Source organism: Pongo abelii, chromosome 7 (genome assembly GCF_028885655.2).
Source record: "Pongo abelii isolate AG06213 chromosome 7, NHGRI_mPonAbe1-v2.0_pri, whole genome shotgun sequence".
In the NCBI taxonomy this organism is placed as follows: Eukaryota; Metazoa; Chordata; class Mammalia; order Primates; family Hominidae; genus Pongo; species Pongo abelii.
The window spans coordinates 116,407,960-116,415,209 of record NC_071992.2 but is presented as its reverse complement, the minus strand read 5'-3'; the positions used below and the strand labels follow the sequence as shown (position 1 = coordinate 116,415,209).

Sequence of the window (7,250 nt, the reverse complement as noted above, 5' to 3'; positions counted from 1 at the left end):
TGTACTTGCAACCTGTACTTTTTGCATTTCTTTTTCTGGATGCAAGATACAGTAGGAAACAGATCATGACAGTCATTGTGCCGGAGAGATTCAGGTGGCTCTTGCTGGCAGAAATAAAAGACTTCCTGCTAATCCCTACTCTGGAAAATAAAGTGCTCAGGACATTTCGGACAGCCCTCAGATATCCAGCAATAAGAAAAGTTATCTGTAAATGAAACTGATGTTGTAGGATACAAGAAAAAGATGCAACCAGGGGTTGGGTAAGACTGCAGGCTGGGTTTGGTAAAGGCGTGGCACAGCCCCACAATATTCTTGACGGAGGGAGGGGATCAGGCCCGGCTGTGGATCAGCTGAGTAGGCAGCTGCCTCTTTGGCGTGATCTGAGGGGTGATGAAACATCAGGACACTCAGAAGACTCGAAGCCCAGCTCCAGATCTCCTCCCAAGACCTCAGCAAGTCTCTGAGCTGAATCATGGGGATGACAGTACCTGCTCTACTTCTCAGGATTGTCATGAGGTTCAAACTAAGTGACAGAGCCTATGTGACTGTGCTGGCTGTTAAGCTATTGTTTCTCAGCACTAATCCACCTCTGCTCTGAGATGCTGGAGCTGGGACTCTGCAAACCACGCTCCCCCTGCCAGCTGCTTCTTGTTACGATTGCCAACAGCGGGGAGTGGTCACAGGGCACGTCCCAGGACAAGCAGAGGCAAGCAAGCAGGGCATCTGGGACACAGCACGTCAGGAGGCACTGACTCTCCCTGTGGACCCTGCAGTTGCACAACCACATGGAAATGCTAAATTCTGTCCTTTTACCATCTCCAATTTACGAACACAGACTCTGGTGTCACTTACAGAGAGCCAACCTCCCAAAACTTCGGGGATAAATGTTTTAATGATTTAGGTCTCTTTTTTCCCTCCCGTGACAATGGACAAGTTGCTTTTCATCAACAAGAGAGCCGTCAGGGCTTCAGTATGGCTGCAGAAAGGTCCGAAGGTAGTGAGGATGGGGAAGTCCTTGCTCCCTGTGCCTAGGGTTGGTGAACCCGGGATGAATGAAAGCAGGACAAAAGGATTCAAGTGGCCTGGATTCCGGGGCTGTCAGGGTTGTCTCTGCGCCAACACCTTGCCTAGCTGGGAAAGAAAGCAGCACAAAGGGCAGATGAGCAGCCCCAAGGATAGGCTTGGAAGCAGAAAAGAAAAAGAATGCAAATTGCCAGGGAGAAGGAAAGAGTCACGTGGAGTTAGGGGAGTTATCCACCAAGAGCAATCAGCGATTCATGTGGACATTATTATCCTCCGTTCCAATGAAATCAGGATTCCATCTGGTTTAAGGAAAATAAAATCTATACAGTTTAATGATTTTGTTCCCATAATAACACTAAGTGAACAAACAACATCTTTAGCTTTGCTTGGAGAAAAATGGCAATTGTTCTAACCGAGTGGTGTTTAAATATGAGCTCACTCTGATTTACCTCTGATGTGCTCATCCCAGGCTAGCTGCTCTAACCAGCACGGTATTGACATAACAAACGCTAAATCATTACACTGTTGATTTTATGCCCTGGGGCATCTTGGTTACCACCAAGGCCGCCTGATCTTTGTGTCTGTATTCCATCCACAGCCTAACTCAGGCTGGCCAAATCCCACAGACGGCAGCTTAGGGCCAGAGAACAGAACATGCAGTTGATGTTATTTCCCCATGCAAGAAAATTATAGAAACAGAACAAATACAGTAATTTTCAGAAACATCCTTATCTTACACTGTTTAACATGTAATTTAGAAATAGACTCTTCATCAGTATCAATTTTTTAGGATTGCCATAACAGAGTACCACAGAGCAGGTGGCTTCAACAACAGAAATTTGTTTTTCACAATGCTAGAGGCTAGAAGTCCAAGATCGAGGTGGCAGCAGGGTTGGTGTCTTTTGAGGCCTCTCTCTGTGGCTTGTGGATGGCTGGCCTCTCCCTGCATCTTCATGTAGTCTTTCCTCTGTGTGTATCTGCGTCCTTATCCCCTCATCTTATGAGGATATGAGTCGCATGGGATTAGGGTCTACCCCTATGTCTGCATTTTACTTTAATTATCTCTTTAAGGGTCCTATCTCCAAATGCAGTCACATTCTGAGGTACTGGGAAATGGGACTTCAACATATGAATTTTGAGGGTGACACAATTCAGCCTCTACCAAGTATGAGTGACAAGAATAGCCAACCTTTCCCAAAGGCCTACTAAGTGTTTAAAACTGTAGTGAATGCTCAAGTTGAATTTAACCCTTAAAAATAGTCCCATATGGTGGGCATCATCATTCTTCTCATTTTGCAGATTAGTGATGAAGGCTTGATGAGGATAACTGCCTTGCACAAGGTTACACATGATGAAGCACAGGGTGGGAAGTGAAGTGCATGTAATATAAAGCGAATCCAGGCCTGTCCATCTCCAAAGGGATCCAAGTTTTGAGGAGTTCTACAACCATTTCCCTTCCTGATGAACTAACAAAAACAACTTCCTGTAATCCTAGCATTTTGAGAGGCTGAGGCAGGTAGATTGCCTGAGCTCAGGAGTTCAAGATCAGCCTGGGCAACATGGTGAAACCCTGTCTCTACTAAAGTACAGAAAAATTAGCTGGCTATGGTGGTGCACACCTGTAATCCCAGCTACTAGGGAGGCTGAGGCAGGAGAATTGCTTGAACCTGGGAGGCAGAGGTTGCAGTCAGTGAGCTGAGATTGTGCCGCTGTACTCCAGCCCTCCAGCCAGAGCAAGACTCTGTCTCCAAAAAAAAAAAAGAAAGAAAGAAAAGAAAAGAAAGAAAAAAAACCTTTACTAACACTTAGCACATATACATTGAGGAGAATGAATGAAATATCTTTGAAAGAGACATAATGCCTGACACTGAAATTCTGAAGGAGATGCATGGCATATGCTATTTCTGTGTGATAACCAGTTTCACAATTGAGAAGCATTTTTAAGACCAAGCTAAAGAAAAAGCAAAGCAATAAATAATTAAACTTACCTTATTGATGGTCTTGGCATTGCATTACAAAACCAATAATGATTATCCATTTTGGAGAGAACCCCAGATCTCAAGAACACACTTTGTACTGTGAAATTTGAACCTTACACAAAAACAGAAACAAAAGTTACACTGAGCAGATAAGAAACATCAATGTTTGTTTTTTTGTACTTTAAATATAAAATTATATAATTTTGTTGATAGACTGGATTATCTCAAGATTATCTGGTTTAAGTCCTCAGTGTTCCTTACCTCTTTTGAGATTCCTATTCTTTGTAATTTATTCAAAATAACTTATCAGTAATCCAACTGTGTCACTTTAACATAATATCTATGTTGCCAGTCCTTTCTGCTCTGCCCTTGCCACTCCAAGCACCCTAGCTAGATATGAGACTGATAATCTTAACAGGAAATAAAATGAGCAATTATGATTTGAAACTATTCTTGAACTGAATATTCCAAACTTTCCAGATAAACATGAACTGCTGGATTCCTCTAAAATGTTAGAAATCCCCAGCAAACATGGCTGGTGTTTGAATAACTAGTTAATGTTAGCCGTAGTTCTGCAATGAGCAACAATGAATTTGTCATTCTCATTACAAAAAGGATATGTCCAATGTCTCTTATACATGGTTTTGTCAAAGTTACTACAAAAAGTAAGCTGGAGCAGGGCATGGTGGCTCACACCTGTAATCCCAGCACTTTGGGAGGCCAAGGAGGGTGGATTACCTGAGGTCAGGAGTTCCAGACCAGCCTAGCCAACATGGTGAAACCCCGTAACTATTAAAAATACAAAAAATTAGCCAGGTGTGGTGGCATGTGCTTATAGTCCCAGCTACTCAGGAGGCTAAGGCAGGAGAATCGCTTGAACCTGGGAGGCAGAGATTCCAGTGAGCCAAGATCGTGCCATTGCACTCCAGCCTGGGCAACAAGAGCGAAACTCTGTCTCAAAAAAACAAAACAAAACAAACAAAAAAACAAAACCAAAACAAAAAAGTAAGTTGGAAAGACTGAGATTATGCCCTTAAAGAGGTAATAGAGGCAATATTTTAAGATCAATGATCTACTTTGTGTATATTCTTGTAAAGACCCAAGCTGGCATAAATTGATATTAACATGCTAACCTTTAATTTAACCATGAAGAATGTCTAAAGACTGACATAGAAAAAATACACTTAATTTTTAACCCAAGCCTTCAATCTGATCTGACCATAAATCTACTTCCCATTGAATTCCTGAACACATAATGCACAATCATTAATAAAAACATTTGATAGAAAGATTAAGTGACAAAAATCAGTAGTGGCTACTTTGAACCTTTAACTGAAACAAACGTACATCAACAAATCCTCTGAGGAAAAATAGCCCCTTTATAATAAAATCAATACTGCTTTTACAAATCATAAATAATGCAAAACAGGGCCAATGTCAATAGCAATTGTTCCACAAAGATACACAGGTCCACCTTTGTACACCACAAAAATACCATCGACTGCCCATCTTCTAGTGGTAGGAAAGGAGGCATGTTGCAGTTGAGCTCTGTTTTCAGGAGTACCTGGGGGGTGTACTGCATACCCCATCATCACCCTCCAGCATGGAGAATCTCCTCAAGCACAGTCTCATCTTCAGACTCTTTCTCCTCTACCTTAACTTCTCCCTCTACATACTGTGGTTCCCAAACACTCATTGTCTTTTTTCCCACAACATTTGTGGTTATTTATTTTTATTTATTTATTTATTTTTGAGATGCAGTCTTGCTCTGTTGCCAGACTGGAGTGCAGTGGCACGATCTCGGCTCACTGCAACCTCCACCTCCCAGGTTCAAGCGATTCTCCTGCCTCAGCCTCCCAAGTAGCTTGGACTACAGGCACATGCCACCACACCCAGCTAATTTTTGTATTTTTAGTAGAGATGGGGGTCCACCACCCAAATAGCTGAGATTATAGGCATGTGCTACCACACCGGCTAATTTTTGTATTTTTAGTAGAGATGGGGTTTCACTATGTTGGCCAGGTGGGTCTCGAACTCCTGGCCTCAAGTGATCCACCTGCCTTAGCCTCCCAAGGTGCTGGGATTATAGGCATGAACCACTGTGCCTGGCCTCTGTCTTAGTTTTTAACAAAAAAATTTGAAGAAAAAAGAATAAAATGATTTAAAAATATAACAAAACTAGTAGCATAGGATGTAAAGAGGAAAATATTTTTGTACAGTTGTACCATGTGTGTTTTAAGCTAAGTGTTATTATAAAAGAGAATATGTTTTTTAAAAAGTTTATAAAATAAAAATTACAGTAAGCTAGGTTTAATTTATTACTGAAGAGAGAAAAAAATGTAATAAATGTAGTATAGCCTACGAATACAGTGTTTATAAGGTCTGCAGTAGTGTACAGTAATGCCCTAGACCAAGCTTGTCCAACCCATGGCCCACGGGCCACATGTGGCCAAGGACAGCTTTGAATACAGCCCAACACAAATTCATAAACTTTCTTAAAACATTACGAGATTTATGCACAGGTAGTCTTTCTTTCTTCCTTCCTTCCTTTCTTTCTTTCTTTCTCTCTCCCTTCCTTCCCTCCCTTCCTTCCTTCCTTCTTTCCTTCCTTCCCTCCCTCTCTCCTTTCCTTCCCTTCCCTTTCCCTTCCTTCCTTCCTTCCTTCCTTCCTTCCTTCCTTTCCTTTCTTTCTTTCTCTTTCTTTCTTTCTTTTCTCTTTCTTTCTTTCTTTCTTTCTTTCTTGCTTTCTTTCTTTCTTTCTTTCTTTCTTTCTTGCTTTCTCTCTCCCTTCTTTCCTTCCTTCCCTCCCTCCCTCCTTTCTTTCTTTCTTTCTTTCTCTCTCTCTCTCCTTTCTTTCTTTCTCTTTCTTCTTTCTTATCAGCTATCATTAGTGTTAGTGTATTTTATGTGTGGCGCAAGACAATTTTTCTTCCAATGTGGCTCAGGGAAGCCTAAAGATTGAACACCGCTTCCCTAGGCCTTCACATTCACTCACCATTCACTGACTCACCCAGCGCAACTTCCAATCCTGCAAGCTCCATTCATGGTAAGTGCCCTATGCAGGTGTACCATTTTTTATCTTTCATACCATATTTTTACCATACCTTTTTCATGTTTTGATACACAAATACTTACCATTGTGTTACATCTGCCTGCAGTATTGAGCACAGTAACACGCTGTACAGGTTTGCAGCCTAAGAGCAACAGGCTATACCGTATAGCCTAGGTGTGTAGTAGGCTATGCAATCATTTAGGTTGATGTAAGTACACTCTATGATGGTTGCACAATAACAAAACCATCTAATGATACATTTCTCAGAATGTATCCATGTCAGTAAGTGACACATCTATATAATAGTCAGTTCATAAATGTTTGTTTAATAAAGGGATGTTATAAATTTGTCTTTTTGTTTGTTTTTGTATCATGTCCAACTCCTTCAATCTGTTGCTTAGTAGAATGTATCTTTATGCTTATATAGGATTTCTTTCCTTGGTAGCAACATTTTTGATGACAGAGTATCTTTTCAAACTGTGTGTGGTACCATGCATCTTTGTTGATAAAATGAGCATTGTATACATTCAGCTACTTTGCTGAATATTAAACTGGCTAGTCATAATAAGATTCAGTTACAGAATATGCTCTTAATATCATATCAAATAAAATATTAAAGGAATTGGAGAGAAAAAGATCCAATTAAACTAAAATTAGATACTCTCAATAACCTAGAGTGACCAATTCTCTGTAGTATCTGAAAAAACATACTCAACCAACAAATACTCTTTTCAACTTTCAAAGAAGAAAGGGAGATGCTGAACAATTAATCTTGTGTCTTACCATGTGACTCAGATTTTAGAAGTGATGTGATGGAGTGAGAGTAGGACTGCCACTGGAAATCCCCCAAAATGGGTACTTGTGTGTGGTCCAGCCCATTCTGAAACTCTGTGGTGTGGCGTAGACCGGTTACTAGGCAACCCTGATGATGGGACCACGACTCTCTGCTTCAATAAAGCTGTGCTCCAGCCCAAGTAAACAACCCTGCTCTACACAGGCAAAGGGCTGTCAGCACAATATTTTCACTCCTCCCCGAAAACCTATCATTTCCAGCCTTGGAGGGTACACAGTGCCCTTTTGCTAAGAGGAATCGTCTCCTGAAAATAAGAGGAGACGTATTTCAAAGCTAGGACACCACAGACCAGACCACATGACACTCAGGACCAAATATTCAGAAAACAGGATCACCATTTTGT

At 41.2% G+C, this 7,250-nt stretch overlaps 1 long non-coding RNA gene across 1 annotated transcript; it reads right to left on the bottom strand.

Annotated features, from left to right (window-relative positions):
- Positions 1-875: 875 nt before the first annotated feature.
- On the bottom strand, positions 876-6,954 carry LOC129047492 (uncharacterized). Its single transcript, XR_008509208.2, has 3 exons — positions 6,838-6,954; positions 3,012-3,114; positions 876-1,131 (listed from the first exon to the last, which is right to left on the bottom strand). It is a non-coding gene; the product is annotated as an uncharacterized LOC129047492 (long non-coding RNA).
- Between the last annotated feature and the right edge of the window lie 296 nt (positions 6,955-7,250).